Genomic DNA, 22605 nt, shown 5'->3' with positions numbered 1-22605 from the left:
ATATGTTGTTAAAGAGTGTGTTCCTGTCATAATAAGTCCATGAAAAAACTATTATGTTCAGCTGCAAAGTAGGGCATTTCCAAGAAGGTCTAGGAACAGGAACAGAAAGGCTGGGAAGTGATGGGACTATGCCAGAGTCACAGTAATTAGAGACACTAAAGCAAAACACAGCATGTTCCCTTTGTGGGCAAAGAGACAGGAAAGTGATTATGGGTTTCTTAAGTTAGATGATGAAATGTATTTTGACATATTTTTAGAGAACAGAATCTATTCTTTTTTCAGCCTCAGTCCTCTTGCCAAGCCTAAGAACTGGTAACTCCATCTTGTCAAATCTAAATGCTCCTTCTTCAAAATCATCTTCCTGGATCTCTCCATCACATTCACTTCTATAGAGAAAACATGTTGTATTGTTTTGTTTTGTTTTGAATGAGATGTCTGGTTCTCCTGCCCTTACCCTTTAGAGTCCTGCCCATTAGAGTCTCTTTAAATTAACCTTCTCCTGCCCTTTATGTTATTCAAGGCCTAACCAGCTCTGGCCAATGCTTAGGACTTGAAAGAATTTCAGTCTTGTTAAGGGTCTTATTTGGTGTTTTATCTTACCAGCTCTAACTTGTTTAAAGACAATAATCACAACTTCTCATTATAAAATATTCTGACAATTCTAGAAATGGAAATAGTACCCAGATCACAACTTCAGCATAATTGATGATGATGAATATACAGAAAAGAGATCCCCTCACTATCTCTGCAGAAAAGATATCTTGTTTCAGATCTCACCTCATTAAAAACTTGCCAATTAATACTAGAGCTCAACATGTAAATTAAAGCTTTGCTCAATAATTTAAATAAATGTTAATAAGTGAATGTCAGTGACTATGATGAGCCAGATATTCTGGCTTATAATTTCCCCCCCCCAAAAAAAATGTGTTCATGTTTTTAAGCTGGAGCTAAATATATAATCCCAGTGGGTCCTCCCTTGACAGAATTTTCATGTCTTTTTAAAATATTTTTTTCATGTCAAAAGCCAAAATGACAAAATTCAAAAGTCCAGTTATATCTTCCACAATATAAAGAAAGACAAAGCAATGTGAATAGCATCTTCCTCTTGAAACAAGCTAAGCAGTTTCCAAAGACTTCTTTAAGAATTACGGCCCTATTTCCGCTTGCCTTTATGTGCTGTTCTAAGTGGTCTTTTCCATGAATCCAAATGTTATTTCAACCTGACCCATGATTAATATAAGCAGAAGATGGACAGTCTAGAGCAGGTCGATATGAAACTGTTTTAAACTTGCCTACTGAACATATACCCATTGCTCCAATTACCTAATGCTATATAACAGTCCCCAAGTTTAGTAGCCTAACAAAAATTTATTTTTATGTCTCATAACTCAGGGAGCTTACTGGGCTTTGCTGGGGGGTTCTCCCTTGGGATCTGTCATGCTTTATATAGTAACAGTCAAATGGTGGCTGGGGCTGAAGTCATTTGTAGACTCAGTCAGCCTGCGTGTCCAAGAAGGCTTCTTTATTCATGTGTCTGCCACGTTAGCTGGGACGGCTGGGGCTATTAGAGGCTGTCCAGGCCACTCTCTCCTGATGGTATCTCTTCATAGCTAATGACAGTACTTTTATGTGTTCCTTCCACCAAAAGCCAAAATGAAAACATTCTATGTTTGTATGTGGTTCCAAATATAGAAGAAAATAAAGCAGTATCAATAGCATCTTTCTCATGCTCCCTGTGGCCACTGAGCTTCCTTACAACATGGCAATCTCTATACAGTTATTTTTTATTTATCAATTTTTTTTGGCTGACTTCCTCAGAATGCACATTGCAAGATACAAGAAGTTTGGCCTAACCTTGGAAGTCATGTAGTGTCTCTTCTGCTATTTTCTATTGGCTGCAAAGAGACAGCCTAAATTCAGTGTGGGTGGGGCAGCCCAAGACCATGAATATCTGGATGTATAGTTCACTAGGAAGCCATCTTTGGAGACTTATTACCAACCTGATGCAGCTATGCATAAGGCCATAGCCAAAGAACAATCTTTATCTCTAAATGTCATATGAAGCAGGTAGCTTCATGTGGGACTTAAATCCAGCCAGTGAGAGACACTGAAATGCTTGGTGATCAATAGGAGTTACAAACCACAACCAGCATGGCCTCACACCCTTCAAGGAATGGTGGTATGTTTGATTTACTGAAATGTGTGTGGAGGTTTTATTTATAAGCATGTTTGTTGCATATTTATGAAGGTGAAAAATTGAAAATAACCTTTTTGCCCATTTATAGTAGCTTAATTATGAAACATCAATATAATGGAATACAAGCCACCACTAAAACATCCTTAAGATAATTAAGTACATGGCAAAATAAATGCAATACATAACTAAGTAGAAAAGGACTACTATTGTCTAATTCTATAAATATATACAGTGTGTCCATAAAGTCATGGTGCACTTTTGACCAGTCACAGGAAAGCAACAAAAGATGATAGAAATGTGAAATCTGCACCAAATAAAAGGAAAACTCTCCCAGTTTCATACCTATTCAATGCGGTTCGATGTGGGCTCATGCACAGATTTTTTAGGGCTCCTTAGGTAGGTAGCCCATATAGCCTCTACAGACTCATCACTGACTGATGACCTACCAGAACGGGGTTTCTCCACCACACTACCAGTTTCCTTCAACTGCTTATCCCACTGAATAATGTTATTCCTATGTGGTGACACTTCCTTATAAGCGCACTGATATTCACGTTGCACTTTGCTCACGGATTCGAATTTAGCGAGCCACAGAACACACTGAACTTTCCTCTGTACCACCCACATCTCGATTGGCATGGCCGTGGGCTGCTCCGCTGTATACACGGTGTTACGTCATCATCTGCGCATGCGCACATGCTGCCACATCATCCTACAGAAACTGGGAGGGTTTTCCTTTTTTGGTGCAGATTTCACATTTCTATCATCTTTTGTTGCTTTCCTGTGACCGGTCAAAAGTGCACCATAACTTTACGGACACACTGTATTTATGTGTTTATATGTACACACAAATATATACATGCACACTTAAATGTACAAAAAAAGACTAGAATTAAATATCTAAATATGTACAGTAATTCCATTTGAGTGATAGAATTATGGATTGTTTTTAATCTTCTTCCATGTACTTTTCTGTATTTTCTAAATTTTCTACAAATGTTTATTACTTTTATGTACTCAAAGAACTCTTTAAAATAATTCTTTATTGCCAGATCTCTTGATGTCAAGAGAAAAGGAAAAAATAAGGCAAAAAGCTCGATCTTAAAATTTGTTTAGAATTTTTTTTTCACAACTGAAAAATTAACATTTTATCAAAGTTTACCTTCTCTTTCAGTCTACAATAGAGTATAATTTGGTAGACTGAAATGATGTTATGCCTGAAAACATTTAATACATTTCAAAATGTGAATAAACTTTCTAGAAAGCAGAATAAGACCTCAATTCAGAGTTTCTGGCTTCATGACTAGGATGGCAAGCTGTTGACACTCACCCATCTCTCCTCCCTCCTAAAATTCCACTAAAATGACTGAATATTTACAGGGAAGAGATGTGGAAAGAATAGAAAAAAACCCAAGTTTGGCATTGCAGACCCAAAATTTTGATATCTCATTAATAGGAAGAAATTAAAGGAAGTCTGAGGAAGCTCAGTCTAACACATCAGAAGCAAGCAGGACAGAACAGAAAGTACATGGTATAGAGCCTGAGCTATAGTAAGCAAATCAATGCATGACAGAACTATTATGGCTGCTATTAGTGCATTATGTCATTGCTGTTCACTCTTGCAAGTATCCTACTGATATGTAATTTCCTCTTAGACATCTCCAATTGGAGGACACCTAGATATCTCAAATTCAATATAGTCAAAAAACAAACTCATCAGCTATCCTCCCAAGACTAGCCTCTCCTCATGTGGTCCTGATTAGCCCAAGTTAAGAACTTTTTGTACAATCCTTGCCATCCCTCTCCCTTAGTTACCACATTCTACCAATTGCAACTTCCTAATTACATATGTTTCCATCTTTACTTACCCATTCTTATGACTAAGTTTAGGTCAACGTTACCTCATAGTAAGATTAAAGTATTCTCCACACTTGTTCCACAACAGTCTATTTCCTATTTCTTTATTTTTTTAAATTTCACCTTTGCTCCTTATATTTATTTTTCATTTCACAAGTAAAATGCAGACGCATCTCATATTAAAATTAGAATAATGTAAATGAAAGAACAAAACTTTATTAAATTTAAGTTCATGGGAGGAGTTTCCAAAGCAGAGTCAGCCACAGAGAAGTCAGAGGTTTTGTGTAATGGTGCATCCGTGCCTAGCTTCATTACACAGAACTCCTTGCATGAAATTGAAATTTGATCTTTCATTTGTATCCCAGGCCACTTTTGCCTGGGATATATCTGTGAGTCCCACTTTGCGTTAAACCTGCTTCTGCAAGCCACCCGACCTCCACTTCCACATTGAATGTCCAACCACAATTTATGAAAATCACCTAAATTAAACCTGAGGCTCAACAGTTAGCTATATTCACCTTCATTTAACTAATTCAGAACAGACAAGTCAATCACTTTTACTTGTGAGTATAGGTAGCTATTGCCTTTATAAGCCCTACCCCTAACCTTGGTCTGAGAAACTGTCTTCATGGATTATTTCCTTCTTATAAGCCTACACCAAGTAAATCCTCAACGTTTTACACTAATCGTGAATTGTTGGTTGCATCTTAATCACTAAGTGTCTTTATTTTCTTTTCTTAATAAAAAGCTCTGATTAGAGAATCCCTTCATATGTTTTACAGAGCTGTGAACATTATAAACAGACTTTAATTTTCAGCCTCTGACCACTTCCCATGCTAACCCTTGTCGATCCCCAGGTATCCATTAACACTTGATTTTTATGGCCATTGATTGCTACAATATCACTTCCTCTGGTTTCCACTAAAACCACTTAGCTTTCTCAGTGTGAAAGCAAGCAGTTTCTGGAGTTATACTTGTTGCTGTCTTAGTATATAGCACTTTTAATTAGATCAAATTAAATATTGTATATAATAGTATTTAGAGAACTGTAAAAGGAATATGCAAATGTACTATATTACTGTCACAGTTAAGTTTTAGAATCCTACTATCAAGTATAGAGAAATAAGAGAAAAGGTGAATAAGTAACTAGAATGCTATCATTTTAATTGTGAATACCTTAGCTCTATGACACTGCTGCATTTGTTTCCATGGCTTTTCCAATATGACCGTAGTCACACTCTCAGCGGAATCTCCATACTAACATTATGAGCGATCTATTGTCCTTCCTCCAACCCACAATTATGTAGCAGATGGTAAAAATGACTCGGAATAAATTTGTTGGATCAATTTTCAGAGGACAAAAACAGTTAACCAGACTGTTGACTACTTTGGCATTGAGCCTTGTGGATGGTTAGGAGGAATTTTCACTGCATGAATATGCAAATAATTAAAATTAAACTATGCAAGGGTGGAGAGGATATTTTGAATCATTAAATGTCTCCTCCAAGCTTCTATCAATATCTTAATAGTGCCACTTGACTTCATTAAAACGGAAGAGTTTTTGCATTCCAATTTTTCTTACTTTCTTGGTCGCATTTTCCTTTAACAGGTTGAGCAATGACTGTCAGCATAAACCAACAATTTTTAGAGCTCTAAAGTACCGCAGAGATTATTTTATTCTAATACTTGTAGAAGATAAAAATCAGCAGGCGAAGGAAGATTAATAAGATGAGGTGACTTGCTCACTTCACACAGAACCTTTCCATTCCAAAGGTCTTTCTAAAATCATCTCTACCTAACTTGAATAATTTTTATTAAAAAATACTAAGTCACCATGGCCAGATAGGTCAGTTGATTAAGAGTGTCGTCCCAATACACAAAGGTTGCCAGTTTGATCCTTGTGAGGGCACATAGAGAAATTTATCTTTCTCTCAATCTCTCTCTTCCCCACCCCCTTTCCTCTCTAAAATCAATAGTTGAAAAGTATATATATTAAGCCATTCTTTTTAGCAGAAACATAGCACTTAATTTCCAACCTTTATATCTGGGCTCTATTTACCTATAATAAATATAATTAAGAAATGTATAAAATATAGTTATTGGTTAACTTTTTGAAATTATCTTCAAAGTGTGACCAGATAACTCCAAGATAATTTAAGGTTTCCATACATATGAATAACCTAGGAAAGGAAACAAAACTCTTTAGTTCTTGAGTGAATAAGCTATGGGAATTTCCAGGAATCTACCTTCTCACATCCAAGATCCTTAGGATCACAGGTTTTAGGCCTCAAAAGGATTACCATCTTGATGCCTAAAGCCCAAAGCCATAAATGTACAACACAGTTTCTTCTCATTTATATTATGGTCAACTCTGACAGGTACAGAGTAGAAGTGTAACAGTTATTCCTTAGGAACTCTATGTCTCCTTTAAAAAAATAGATCCGCCTGACCTGTGGTGGCGCAGTGGATCAAGCTTCGACCTGGAATGCTGAGGTCGCCAGTTCAAAACCCTGGGCTTGCCCGGGAGTTGATGCTTCCTGCTCCTCCCCCCTTCTCTCTCTATCTCCTCTAAAATGAATAAATAAATAAAAATTTAAAAATTAAAAAAATAGATCCTACATGCCTTCTTATTAGTTTCCCATTGCTTCTATAACAAACCACAGATACAGTGGCTTAAAAGAACACAGATTTATTTACTTACAGTTCTACAGAGAGTAGTCCCAAATTAGTTTCATTGGGTTTATTGTAAATGTGTCAGCAGAGCCAGTTCCTTCTGGAGGCTCTAGAGCAGGGGTCCCCAAACTACGGCCCGCGGGCCACATGCAGCCCCCTGAGGCCATTTATCTGGCCCCTGCCGCACTTCCAGAAGGGGCACCTCTTTCATTGGTGGTCAGCGAGAGGAGCACATTGACCATGTCATTAGCCAAAAGCAGTCCCATAATTCCCAATGAAATACTGGTCAGTTTGTTGATTTAAATTTACTTGTTCTTTATTTTAAATATTGTATTTGTTCCCATTTTGTTTTTTTACTTTAAGGTCAGATATGTGCATAGGGATTTGTTTATAGTTTTTTTATAGTCCGGCCCTCCAACGGTCTGAGGGACAGTGAACTGGCCCCCTGTGTAAAAAGTTTGGGGACCCCTGCTCTAGAGGAACATCTATTTCCTTGTCTTTTCTCATTTCTGCAGGATGCCTGCAAATCCTTGACTCATGGCCTCTTCCTCCATTTTCAAAGCCAGCATAGTAGCTTATTCTATCTTCTCTGACTTCTGCTTCTACCCTTGTATTCCGTCTAAATCCAATTCTCCTGCCTTCTTCTGAGAAGGATCCTTTTGATTACATTTAGTCCATCCCATAATCCAGGTCAATCTCATTTTAGCATCCTTAGGCACAACTGCAAAGTCCCAAAGTAACAGATACACAGCTTTGAGGGATTGGAATATGAGTATCTTTGCAGAACCATATTGACCTGACACACATGCTGATATTCTTAAAAAATGTTTGTCTTGATTCTGGAAAATTATAATCTGTATTTTCTAAAAGAATGTGTGGATCTTGACCTTAAAACTATCCTGCCCACTTTCATCCTTCTCATGAACCAAATCAAGCCAAGACAATATCTAGGAACTTGTATGTCAGAGGACAACACGGAATTAGTAAGAATAATAGTTAAAAATCCTCAAGAAGTGGGAAGAGCGAAACCAACAGTCAGAAAGGGGAGTCAAGTCAAGAAGCCAAATGGCGCACTGGCCAGTTTGCTCAGCAGTAGAACATTGGCCCGGCGTGTGGATGCCCCAGGTTCGATTCCCAGTCAGGGCACACAGAAGTGACCATCTGCTTCTACACCTCTCCCCCTTCTCTCTCTCTTCCCATCCTGCAGCCATAGCTCAGTTGGAACAAGTTGGCTCAGGCACTGAGGATGACTCCATAACCTAACCTCAGGTGCTGAAATAGTTCAGTTGCGAGCAATAGAGCAACGACCCCAGATGGGAAGAGCATCATGCCATAAGGGTTTGCCAGCTTGATCCTGGTCAGGGTGCATGCAGGGAGTTTGAATCTCTGCCTCCCTGCTTCTCACTTAAGAAAAAAGAAAAAAGCCAAATGGCTTTTCAAACCAAAGGGAATGTGTGGTGGCCTAATCAATTGGAAGAGATTTATGATAAAGGTACAACAGAATCACAACATTGAGCCCAACTTGGGTCAGATGTGCAGAGAAGTTGTATGTTCTTTATTCTGTTTAAAACTCTTTGTCTAATATAATGAAAGCTGAGACCACATTAAGTCTTTAAACAGTAGCCCTATATGAAATGCTCAGTCCTTCAACACCACCTTTCACTTTTAATTATCTCCTCAAATGATATACAGACATATAAAATATGGAAAAGGTGGTCAAAATCACCTTCTGAAGTTTGAGGTGAGAACTTCTTGACCTTGTACTAGTCTTAGGGCACATAATGGTGGGCACACCCTCCTATCCATGATAACCATTTTTGCTAGCAATCTTGGTTAGAATTAGCATGTGAGGGGATAATTTTCTTGCTTTGTCATAGCCTGATAGTGCTGTTTGCCTAACCCATCTTGACCTTACTCATCCTGGCTGGAGGCCCCTCTGTAAGCCTACAACATTCTCTAGTTGGCTCTCTAGCCTAAGAACCCAACTGTTCTCTGTCACTACTATGACATATCTGCTTGGGCTTCACTCACCACCTTGCTAGGCAGGAACTGAGGGCAGCAAGCAAAAATCCAAACCACAGGTCTCTTTCCATTTGGCCCTACTGCATAACTCAGTTTAATATGGCTATAACTCTGTGTTCAAAGTGGCTTCTGGTTAGAGTCTCAAATAAGAACCTGCTGTCCTCATTCATCTCAGCTCATCTGGTATGCACAAACACATACCTCATTCTGGGCTGAAGGTGAGAGGAGGAAATTGGGAGACAGGTATCTAATCATCTCATCCCCCCCCCCCCCGCCACTCTGCAAGGATAGAAAAGGATATATAGTTTTGTTGACTTCCTCTACTTAATACCTTTACTTTTCATGATGCCAGTCAAGCCTTAAAGATACACAGGAATAATTTCTTATATGCATGGGAGTCTTACATGACATGAGTATCAAAGTTCAGTAATCCATGTTATAACTGATGGTATATAAGTTTAGAAAAAATCTTTTTAATATCCTAGTTAACATGTCAGAAACTAAATGTTGTTAGTAACATTCTTCTCATTACTTTTGTAACAAATGCTGATAGAAAAAAGGCTCAGTGAAATAGTGTCTTAAAACACTCGAAAAGCAGAAGAGAATAGATGAACTTTTTGTACATTAAATTTCAAAATCTACTGTCTCTAAAGTCAAACAGAAATAAAAACAAACTCATATTCTCAAATGCTTATCATTTTCCTGTTTTCCACAAAGGAATATCATTTTAGTTAGGAAAAAAAGTTACTTTGGGTGGTGGGCACACAATGCAATATAGATATCATGTATCATAGAAATATACACCCAAAATCTATATGACCCTATTAACCAATGTGACCCAAAAAAATTTAAATAAAAAAAAATGGTTTCAAACTTGATCCCTAATAAAGGATGTTTTTATTTCCTCTGAAAATTTATCAAAGTTCACGTCCTCTGTGAACTGTCCTTTGATATCCAATACATCTGCTATAATAGGATGCAGAGGGTAGTTAAGCTGTGGTATTCTTCCCTAAAACCAAAGTTACAGTCTAAGCATGAGAACTGCAGACAAACCCAAATGAGGAGTACTGAAAAGTAGGCCATGAAATTCTCAAAGTCATGAAAAAGTGTCACAGACCTGAAGTGACAACTAAATACACTACAGTGGCCTAGATGGAACCCTGAAACCAAGAAAGGAGATTAAAGAAAAAACTGGTGAAATATGAGTCAAGTCTTGAGTTTAATAATATTATACTGATATTTGTGTAGAACCCATGTTTCAAGGGCATGATATCACCAGTAGACAGCAATCAAGGGCCTAAGGCCTACCAGCAGTCACACAGATAAACTTGAAAGTGGATTTTCATCTAATTAAGCCTTAAGATGACTACAGTCTCAGCTGACACCTTGATTTCAGCCTTGTGACAGACTAACTCTAAGTCAGGAGCATCTAAGTTACACATAAATTCCTGACCCATAGAAACTGTGAGAAAAATGCCTATAGTTTAAAAAGAATTGAATTGTCAAATTTAAGGGCCAATCCAATGAAGGTGACCAATAAATTCCTCAGTTATCATAAAAAAAAAAAAAGAAGGGGAGTTATTAGAATAATAGCGCATGTATAGAAGGTACAAAACAAGTAAAACCTGGTTAGGAAGAATAAATATAATCAAGATGGCCATATTACCCAAAGCAATATACAAATTTAATGCAATTCCCAACAAAATTCCGATGACATTTTTTAAAGAAATGGAACAAAAAATCATCAGATTTATATGGAACTATAAAAAACCCCGAATAGCCAAAGCAATCCTAAAGAGAAAGAACGAAGCTGGGGGCATTACAATACCTGACTTCAAACTATATTATAGGGCCACGACAATCAAAACAGCATGGTATTGGCAGAAAAATAGACACTCAGACCAATGGAACAGAATAGAAAGTCCAGAAATAAAACCACATATATATGGTCAAATAATTTTTGATAAAGGGGCCAACAACACACAATGGAGAAAAGAAAGCCTCTTCAATAAATGGTGCTGGGAAAACTGGAAAGCCACATGCAAAAGAATGAAACTCGACTACAGCTTGTCCCCTTGTACTAAAATTAATTCAAAATGGATCAAAGATCTAAACATAAGACCTGAAACAATAGAGTACATAGAAGAAGACATAGGTACTCAACTCATGGACCTGGGTTTTAAAGAGCATTTTATGAATTTGACTCCAAAGGCAAGAGAAGTGAAGGCAAAACTTAATGAATGGGACTACATCAGACTAAGAAGTTTTTGCTCAGCAAGAGAAACTGATAACAAAATAAACAGAAAGCCAACTAAATGGGAAATGATATTTTCACACAACAGCTCAGATAAGGGCCTAATATCCAAAATATACAAAGAACTCATAAAACTCAACAACAAATAAACAAACAATCCAATAAAAAAATGGGAAGAGGACATGAACAGACACTTTTCCCAGGAGGAAGTACAAATGGCCAACAGATATATGAAAAGATGCTCATCTTCTTTAGTTATTAGAGAAATGCAAATCAAAACTGCAATGAGATACCACCTCACACTTGTTAGATTAGCTATTATTAACAAGACAGGTAATAGCAAATGTTGGAGAGGCTGTGGAGAAAAAGGAACCCTCATACACTGTTGGTGGGAATGTAAAGTAGTACAACCATTATGGAAGAAAGTATGGTGGTTCCTCAAAAAACTGAAAATAGAATTACCTTATGACCCAGCAATCTCTCTACTGGGTATATACCCCAAAAACTCTGAAACATTGATACGTAAAGACACATGCACCCCCATGTTCATTGCAGCATTGTTCACAGTGGCCAGGACATGGAAACAACCAAAAATCCCGTCAATAGATGACTGGATAAAGAAGATGTGGCACATATACACTATGGAATACTACTCAGCCATAAGAAATGATGACATCGGATCATTTACAGCAAAATGGTGGGATCTTGATAACATTATACGAAGTGAAATAAGTAAATCAGAAAAAAACCAGGAACTGCATTATTCCATACGTAGGTGGGATATAAAAGCGAGACTAAGAGACATTGATAAGAGTGTGGTGGTTATAGGGGGTGGGGGGAGAGGGAGAGGGAAAGGGGGAGGGGGAGGGGCACAAAGAAAACTAGATAGAAGGTGACGGAGGACAATCTGACTTTGGGTGATGGGTATGCAACAAAATTGATTGACAAGATAACCTGGACATGTTTTCTTTGAACATATGTACCCTGATTTATTGATGTCACCCTAGTAAAATTAATAATAATAAAAAAAAACAAGTAAAACCATAAATTCTGGCATTTCATTATAATTATCCAAACCTACCTTTCAAGGACAGGAGATATGAATAGATACTAAAAACAGAAGCCTGCTCCCCAATTAGTACCCTACAATAATCATTACTTTAAGAGGCATAACTGGGCCCTGGCTGGGTGGCTCTGTGCATAAAGTGTCGGTCTGGTGCATCAGAGGTCGCGGTTCAACCCCTGGTCAGGGCACATACAAAAGGCAATGAGTATACAACAAAATGGAACTAAGTGAAACAAGTTAATGCCTTTCTCTCTCTCTCTCTATCAATGGAAAAATAAACAAATAAATAAAAGAGGTATAAATGGAGAGTAAAAGAGCTAACAAGAATTTAATGCTAACTATATCTGTACATTATGCAAGTGCTGTGACAAACCTGACATTGTTTGAAGACCTGTTTATATACAAAAAACACTTAGAAAAAATGTTATACCAAATACTCTTTATACATTTTTCAAAAACATATTTATTATTCAAATATTCTTTATAATTTTTTGAAACGATATTTCTAGATTTAGTCTTGCCATTTACCATTAAGCTTGATCTTATAGAGTTATAACAGAGGAAGTTGAAATTTAGTGCAATTTCTTTACATCAGTGGTTTTCAACTTCTTTATACTTGGGGATCAGTGAGAATAGGAGAATTATTTCAGGGACTACTAAGGTAGAAATTACCCTGAGCATAAACAAATTCAACTAAGGTCCACGGCTCTATAATCTTCATAAAACATCAGCGTGGGTAACTCTTTTTCAGACCAGCAGGAAACTTCTGGCAGACCTCACTGGTCTGTGGATGAGCAGTTGAAATACACTGCTTTACATAGTTTTTACTTTGCAATAATTAAAATTGTGCCTTTATAAATACTGATGAGACCAATTTATTTCATAAAAGTTATAACCAAATCAATACTAAATTTGAAAGTTTAAGTGTTCTGGTGGAAAGTTTTACTTTATTCCTAATTATCAGTGCCCAGAATAATTTAGTCTACCCTAAGAGTTAGTTCTGTTCATGATGTTTAATAAATGGTCCCTTTTCCTTTAACACTAATCTAGGTTCTATGTAATCTCTGGCCACAGCAAGTAAGAAAAAATTGAATTCTTTAATATAGAAAAAAGTGAGCCTGATCTGTGGTGGCGCAGTGGATAAAGCGTCAACCTGGAAATGCTGAGGTTGCCGGTTCGAAATCCTGGGCTTGCCTGGTCAAGGCACATATGGGAGTTGGTGCTTCCAGCTCCTCCCCCACTTCTCTCTCTCTCTCTCTCTCTCTCTCTCTCTCTCTCTTTCTCTCTCTCCCTCCCTCCCTCTCTGTTTCCCCCTCTCCTCTATAAAATGAATTAAAAAATTTAAAAAAAAAGTGAGCATAGATTTAATAAGAAATTAAATTGGAAATGTTGTGATTCAAGTAAAAATTGAAACCAGGTATTCCCAACTTATCAGGAAAGCAATTCAGTATTTTGGAAAATAGTAGAAAAACTGAAGGTCTATCATCAAGAACATAATGACTCAATGGGCAATTTTATAATCTGCATCAAAAATTAAAATTCACTAACACATTGAACCAACAATTAAATGGAAATTAATGCCAAAGAAGCATACAAATCATATAAATTTACATATAGAATGACACATTTATTGCATTAGTTGTACCAGAAAACAATGAACATAACCAACTGTCATGAATGAGTCACTAACTGTGCTACCTATACAAAGAAAAAGTTAGAAGACTCAATATTTACATTTATTTGACCTTAAGTTATTGCCAGGTAATAACAGAGCATGGTTTGTAAGTACCTATATGTTTTTAGTGACTCTTTATATTTCATTTGGGTTTGTACCTTTTTTAGACCTGGTTAACTCATGTTTTTAAGATCTACTGCCTGTTCTGGGAAGCCTTGCATACATTTGTGAAATGTCACCAAGTTTGTATCTTTTATTATTTCAGTCCCTCTCCAAAAACAGGATGCCCAGAAAACCATTCCCTCACCAGCCTTAGCCTTATTCTTACTTATCCATTGTAGCAGAAACTTTTTTTGTGTGTGCTTACTGGGATCACAACAACTCTTGGTGATTTATCTGATAACACATTTTTCCAATTTTCATTCTTTAAATTTGGTTGAGAGTAGTTCACATACTAGAATGCTTTGTAAATCAGTTGGGACTTTGCTGACAGAGTTTAGAAAACTGTGATTGTTTGTACAACTTTATTCTGTCAATAGAATTCAGCCTTGACCTGCAAAGCAACGTTCAAAATAGTACAAAAGTCTAGTCCTCACAACCACTTAATCTTTGGCCTCACTACTAAGGCAACTAACAAGGTCACCAATTAGTGGTAGATCTGAAAGTGGATTTAGACAGCTTTTACAAACTCTGTAAAAGATCAGAGGCAGAAATAAAAGAAGTGGGGAGAATGTCTCAAGGTTATCTCTTTGATGAAAAATAACAAGTTTTCTCCTTCAGGCTTTTTACTTTCTATTACAAGAAATAAAAATAAAGAAAAAGAAAACTGAAAGAGAAGTTCCCAGTTAGTTGTACACTACTTCTGTTTTGTAAAATACTTGTAGACCTCTTCAAATGACTAATGTTATCTATATTTTATCAGTTATTAGTAATATTATAAGGCTATATCTCTAAGTCTTCCTTCTAAATATCTTCTAGTTTAGGGTGTACAGAAAGTATTAAAAAACCAAAACCACTGAAATATTTTACCTCAATCATTATCCTATAACCAGGTTGTGAGTTCCTTTACTTTCTTATTTTCTATTCACTAGAAGCCTGTTTTGTTGTTTTATGAAATATATGTCTTTTTATGGACAAGAGTGTGGTGGTTACCAGGGGTGGGGGGAGGGAGGACATGGGAGGGAGGGAGGGAGAGAGTTAGGGGGAGGGGGAGGGGCACAGAGAACTAGATAGAGGGTGGCGGAGGACAATCTGACTTTGGGCGAGGGGTATGCAACATAATTTAATGACAAAATAACCTAGACATGTTTTCTTTGAATATATGTACCCTGATTTATTAATGTCATCCCATTACCATTAATAAAAATTTATTTAAAAAAAAAAAGAAATATATGTCTTTTTTCTTCTATGAGAACCTCTCTTTGATAGAGGCAATTACTATAATTATGAAGTGATGAAAATATATCCTGAAACTGAAGAGGCTAGAAGTATGGACATTTTATTCATTTTTCCTTCTTGCTTTTATTTCAAAATAGAAAAATTTATGTGGAAAAAATGCTTCTTCATCCTAATTCTACTATGTGTCCTTGGGCAAATCATCTACTGTCATTCAGCCTCAGTTTGTTCATTTGCCACTCCTGGGCTGAAATATTATCTTGTCTCTAGGTCGACTATAGCAGAAGTAAATCCTTAGCAGTGTTATAAAATTAAAATATGAATAAAATATATAGAAAAGTAAATGACTATAATGTATTAAAGCAATTGTAAAGTAATGATGCTAATAAAATATGATAGTATACTATATTTTACAACCACTTCTTTGTATTATTATGACACCTATTAATGTGGTATCTCAGGTAATAACACAAGACTGTAATATTTCCTTATGAACTCTATTTTTCTCTGCAATTTTCTGAAATGACCAAAGGTGCTTAAATTTTAGTCTTGTGCTACATAAATATGCAATAAGAATATTGCAAATTAGAGGTAAATAGAAGTTATGATTTTCTTAACTACCTTATACCATCATAGACAGGATAATTTTATATAAAAGTATACATATTATTTTAAAGAAAATACCATCACAGCTAAAAAACTGCAAAATTTTTTCAAAGAGACATATATGTCTTTGGTTTGAAATCTAAAATTAATGATTAAGCAAAGAAATGACCCTCCAATAGAAAATTAAAAGTCTACTTATGATGCATTGTTAGAATGCACTACTCTAGTTATTATTTTTGTAAGGTAATATCCCTGCCTCTCAACATCTAAGATATAGAAAACTTTAGGTACAGGGTTTATTCCCCCACAGCTGCCTTTTCTGAATCAAGGAAAGATGTTGAGGAGAGAACTGATATATAACCCATGACATATCTTTGGTATTATGATTTATCTAATGTCCAGCCTCCATTTCCCCTTGAAATCCTTGTGATAGCTTTCCTTATAGTAACTAGTGTTAAATTCACAATACCTGTGTATGCAATGAGATAATTTACTGATTTGTGTTTGCCTTTTCAGGAGTCCCCAATTCATTTATATTCTTTTGCCTCACATTTTCCCCTGGTCTCTTAAGGCAGAAATCAGAAGTTCTTTGAAACGAAAGAATTCTCCTGTTTTAAAATGTTTATAGTATGTTCCCAAAAAAGGGAGAGAAAGAGAAACGTGTGTTAAGGTAGCATATGTGGGCAGAATTCAAGACTGCAAGCAGGCCTGCAGTCAGCTGGTCTCCAGTACCTCAAGACTCACATCCCATTCTGCGGAAAAAGCTTAGGGAGGACCGCAGAAACTCACAGAAGGATTGGATCACTTAGAGATTCTGGACACCAGAAATGAGAGTTTCCAGCACAGCACAGCATTTTGTCAACACTTGGGGATCTTTGCTCAATCTGGGAAACATGGGGTAAGAAGTCACATAATGGCTGAGACTGACTCCCTTCATCCCCAATGAGGTGAGATGAGTACTTGGATTTGGATTATATTTAAAGAAAAAACAATTCTCCATACATCTGTGACTTCAATATCATACTTACTGAAATTTCTTCATGTTAAATAATAATCTCTTACTCCATCTACTGGTTAGCCTTCTATTCAATTTCATTTCTTTCTGCATTGGCTCCTCAAAGGACAGTCTTGTTACTACTGCCCCTCTTTACACATCCCAACAATTTCTTTCTTCTCTCTCTTAAAATCAGGTTCTACCTCAACACCATAATGAAAAAGGCATTTATGATGTTCACCACTAATCTCCTACTTGCCAAAACCAGTGGCTCTTCCCCAGTCTCTAACAGATTTTTTGTTGCACTGAATCCTTCTCCTCCTTGTCTTCTTTCTAGAACTTCTCCCCAATGACTCTCACTCTCCTCCTCTTCCTCTCTCTGCCCCCTATTTGTTGCTAAGCCCTAGGATCCTTAACACTTTTCTTATGTGCACTCACTCCATATCTGATCCCATTGGTTTCCATGACTACTTCAAACATTACTTAAGTATTGATATGCTTAAGTATGTAAACACATAAAATCTTCCTGTTTCCTCTCAACATCAAATCATATATGTATACTACTTCCAAAAAGATATCTCCAATTTAATCCCTTTCTGCCTTGTCAAAAAGAGCATGCTCCAAATTGAGCACATGTTTCTCTTTTTGGAGTGGCTTCTTTCCTCTCTTCATTCCATTCAGTTAATTAGAAAGGACCTTCTAGTGAATGTCATATGTAGGGTAATGTGCAAGGCATATAGAGACAGACTAGAGTGAGCTTACTGCAGGTCAGTCCAAGAACTATATTCTGGTTTTCTAACTTTCATACCTCCACAACTTGTAAGAACTTGTAAGACCCTCCATTCTTTCTCTTTCTGCCAACTAGAAGTCAGTTCCCAGGGCGACTTGATGAGGCACTAGCTAATGGTTGCGCTGTTCAATAGCAGAGACACTGTCAGCTCAGGTTCCTGAATAACTCTGTGGTGACTCTCCCATCTTTATTATGCTAAACCCACTAAAAGTCCAGGATTTATCCATTACAGAATTAGTGTTAGCCTAACAAATATAGGTAATAGAAAAATAAATACTAAGCACAATGAAATAACTTAAAAGATCACGTAGCTAACTGAATCAGAACTTGAGTTTGTAAACAGGTCCCACTGATTCCAAAACCTATTTTCCTTCCACACTAAGCAGAATGACTCATCAATTTACATAACAGATTTTCACATTGCTACCTACATATATTTCATCCCAGTACAGGATCCCTTTAATCAGAAAAATACAGTAGCTCTTCTCCCATTTTCTGATGTTCTAGCACCTATTAAAAGCGAGCAAACAAAATAGGTAAAACAAAATAATTAAAGTACTGACATTAATGAAACATGAACAATGAAACATACTATCTACTTGAGCTTAATTTTCAAATATGAATGACTCTATATTTGAATTATTTGGGATGCTTATTTAAAATAGCCTTCTGGGCATCATCCTAAACCCACTGCTTCACAATCTGTGTTTCGTTTGTGTTTTTAAGTCCACATCACAGGTTATTCTGATACCAATATTGGTGTCGAGGCCCATGTTTCAAGGGCGTGATGTCACCAGTCGACAGCAATCAAGGGCCTAAGGCCTACCAGCAGTCACACAGATGAACCTGAAAGTGGATTCTCATCCAATTAAGCCTTAAGATGACTACAGTCTCAGCTGACACCTTGATTTCAGCCTTGTGACAGACTAACTCTAAGTCAGGGGCATCTGACTAAGTTACACATAAATTCCTGACCCATAGAAACTGTGAGAAAAATGCCTATAGTTTAAAAAGAATTGAATTGTCAAATTTAAGGGCTAATCCAATGAAGGTGACCAATAAATTCCTCTGTTATCATAAAAAAAAAACAACAACAACAAGGGATCTGTGTTTCATTTGTGTTTTGAAGTCCACATCACAGGTTATTCTGATACATACCAAAGTGTAAGAACCAAAACTCTAAGTAGCCTAAATTTCATCCCCTTATCTAAACAGCATATGCCGGGTTGAACCTCATAAATCTAAGCAGCCAAAAAAAATTTTTACTTTTACATTTTAAATCTTAATCCTCACAAAATTTGAAATTTAATGGAAGTGTTAACACAATGAATTATTTTAAAAATGTTTCTTGCACCAGAATTGAGGTGCCTATTTCCTGCAGTACCACATTTCTTGTATTTTATTTTCTTATTAGCTATTTATGCATTAGTTAATAACTATTAAACATGTGATATATATATATCCATGTGAAGAAACTTGCCCCAAATGAAGTTAAGAAGAAGGTTTTCTTCTGGAATTCAACCATCCATTTAGCAATATATTTTTAAGTGAATATATTTGGCACAATTTAGATTTTGGGGTTCTTTTTGTGTGTCTTGTTTTCTGTGAAGGTAACCTAGCTAACACATAACATAAGCAAACATAAATATGATTAGGATTTTTTGTTGTTATTTATATAACTAATTTAAAGCCCAGGTTGTTCATTTGCAGTATATGTGCTATACCTTAGATATATTTGTCTTCACTTTTCAAAATGCAAAGAAAATAAGTGCCTTTTGCATGGCTGCTAAACCATATACATAAAGAAGCACAGTCCAGCTGCCTTTCTGCTCAATTGCCACAGACCATCTGGTTGGCATTTATTCCACATACAGAATGCCAGCACAGACCCTAAATAATAAACATTCACATAAATATATTTTTTTGCTCTGGGGAAACTGGAATTTTAGATATGCAAACCAACTAGTCTCTTACAAAAGTGTTAATCTATGCAAACTGGAAAACTTTCACTTAGATCTCACAGAAGCTGGATATGTTATAGAAAAGTTTACAGAAAGAGGTTGGGGGCTGGGTGTAAACGGTGAAAGGATTAAGAAAGCAAGCTCATAGGCACAGACAACAGTGCGGTGACTCCTGGAGGGCAAAGGGGGAGGTGGGGTAGAAGAGGACAAAGTGGGAAATAAACGGTGACGGAAGAAAACTTGACTTGGGGCGGTGAACACACAATACAGTGTACAGATGATGTCTTATGGAATGGAACACCTGAAACCTATGTAATTTTATTAACCAATGTTACCCCAATAAATATAATTCATAAAACAAAAATAGAACAAAAATTTTTGTATGAATTTATTTTTCTTGACTTTGAGATGGGGGTGGGGAGAGGAGAAGCGGGAAGCATTAACTCATAGTAGTAGTTACTTCTCCTATGTGCCTTGACTGGGCAAACCCAAGGTTTCGAAACAGCAACCTCAGCATTCTAGGTCGACGCTTTATCCACTGCGCCACCACAGTTCAGGCAGAACAAAAAAATTTAATAGTGTTTAAGAGTCATGATCCTCATGGATATTTAAAATAACTGCCTTGCTTTTTTTGGGGGGGGCAATTTGTAACAAAAATATAGATTTCTCAATCTAAAAGTCTAATAAACTGTTTACATTGATACTATCTGTTAATCAAAGTTGTATAAGATTGCTTTCTGAATAAAAGGCAGTCATTTTTTCATAAGTAGTTTATTTACATAGGCTAGATATGGACAAACTTGAATTTATTAGAATATCCACATAAGACTCTACATTAACCAAAGGGCGAATGTAGAATCCATCAACAGAGGCACAGAAATGACCATGTTAGCATGATCCAACCACGCTTACATCAGGTATCAGTCATGTTTACTTCATTAACTGAGAGGATACCAGAATAACATAGTTTGCTAACACTTAAGTTAGCATTTGTTTGGGGCTAAAAATTAACATAACTAAGAAATAGCAAGTATTTTCCTTTTATTGAGGAGCTACAACAACTATAGAAAAGGAGTTTTACATTAGGGGTTTTACTCACATGTCACCTACTTTCTATCAGATTATTTTCCCTATATACTAGTTTAAAACTCTTTTAATACACTATCCATATGCCATTAAAAAAAAACACAACGAACAGAGAGGCACCAATTGGATTGTATTTCACAGTCAGAGTGCTTAGAATTGGCCTACTCACATATTATCTGCCTTCACTTTTTACCATCTTCGCATGTTCATCTGCGTGGTTCTGTCATTCACACACGTGTGACCAGATGAAGACATGATTCCAAGTGAATGTCAGCCCATTATATCATGTGTCATAAAACTTTACTTGGCCTGATTCAACCAAGTGAACTTCAATCAATTAAACTTGAAAAATTAAATTTGTATTGAATACAAACTTTTAAAATTTATCAAATTTTCTTCTAAGAAATAAAATAATTTGTTCCTAATTATAAAATATATACAGTATATAACTATTTTTTCTCTGATCAAACAAATGAGACTTAACAGCAGCATGTGTTCCCTATATATGTAGATGTTTGGCGATTTGAAAATGACTATAAAAATATTTATATGGAATATGTGATATGATAATTATTTGGTAATGAAAATTTGTGTTGTATATGGTCATTCAACTAGCTAGAACTGGGAGTATTTTAAACACTGTGGACCTGAGTTTTGCCATCTCTAAAACAAGAATGCTGAACAAAATCTCTCCATTTCCTTGAAACATTGATATTCTAAATTTAAAGATGTCTAGCTATAAGATCTCCAGAAATAATATTTATCATGTTACTTAAAACAATGCCTGGCATACTAGAGTTCAAATTCTAGTTTGAATCCCAATAAAGAAATCTCTTACTCCGTAAATATATATGAAGTTATTCTGAAATACTCAATTGAAAGGAAAAAAATTAAAGTTTAATCAAACATTCAAAGTTCTACTCTTTTAACCATCTCTACCCTCTGACACACAAAGGATTAAACATATGTTCAATACCAGAATTTATGACCAAGTATACTATAAAAATGTGGCACTTCAGAATTGAGTATGTGAGGACTCAAGAAATCTAAGTCATTTTTTTGGCTTGACAACTGTCTTACCCATGAAAATAACTGAGCTGCCATATTGTATGATGAAATACACAGACTCTTCAATTATTGTTTTTTTCTAGAAAAACTCATTTTTTAAGAAGTGGTAGATTGCCAAAGATAGCATCAAAAGGCTCTTGAAAATATTGCCCTTAAACTCTGCTTCCCTTAGCTCTGCTGGTATGTGCTACATAGGAGCTATTTGTAAAGTACTCACTTTTTATTATGTACGTTCATAATGCTTTATCTAAACCAAGATCCATGAAATGCTTAATACGAGTCAGAACTGTACAAATCTGGCTGTGATTTAGTGGAACTAATTATAACCCACTTCCCCCAGACTATATCACTCAGCCAGCAATGGAATCTTTTTTTTTTTTTTTTTTATAATTTATGCTACCCAAAAATTTGGGGGCACTAACTCAAACTCATTAGATATCCTTATGAGAAGTTATTTCTTTTCTCAGTATCTTCAATACTTTGCTTCCTTAATAAAAGATAAAGTTCAGCAATGTATTTATAAAGATAGGAAAGAATGCAGCCCTCTAGGAAGAAAAATGACCTGATTTAATGCGCAATATTCTGTCATCTCTGGTTGCAACAATTCAGTGACACTACTTGGTGAAAATTTCCCTTTTATACTTTGTTTGTTTACTTCCTCTCCCCACCTTTTTTTTATTCAGCCCCAGTTCTACCAGGTGTAAAGCAGTCATGTGGAAAAACTCTAGCTTTACAATCCTCAGACCTGGTTTAAAAATCTCAACCTAATCACTTACTTGCCAACTACAATACATTGGCTATCTAATGCATGGCAAGTATGTAATAAAAATATTATCATTGTGGGATTGAATTATTCTTTCATTGGGTATAAATCTTAGGCCATATTCTCAGATGTTTTAGAAATATTTACTTCTAGCTTTTCAGTCAACGAAATTAAACTTGAACCCTAAACACTGTCCAA

Source organism: Saccopteryx bilineata, chromosome 4, assembly GCF_036850765.1.
Source record: "Saccopteryx bilineata isolate mSacBil1 chromosome 4, mSacBil1_pri_phased_curated, whole genome shotgun sequence".
Classification (NCBI taxonomy): domain Eukaryota; kingdom Metazoa; phylum Chordata; class Mammalia; order Chiroptera; family Emballonuridae; genus Saccopteryx; species Saccopteryx bilineata.
The sequence above is the reverse complement of the archived record's forward strand: the minus strand, read 5'-3'. Positions refer to the sequence as shown.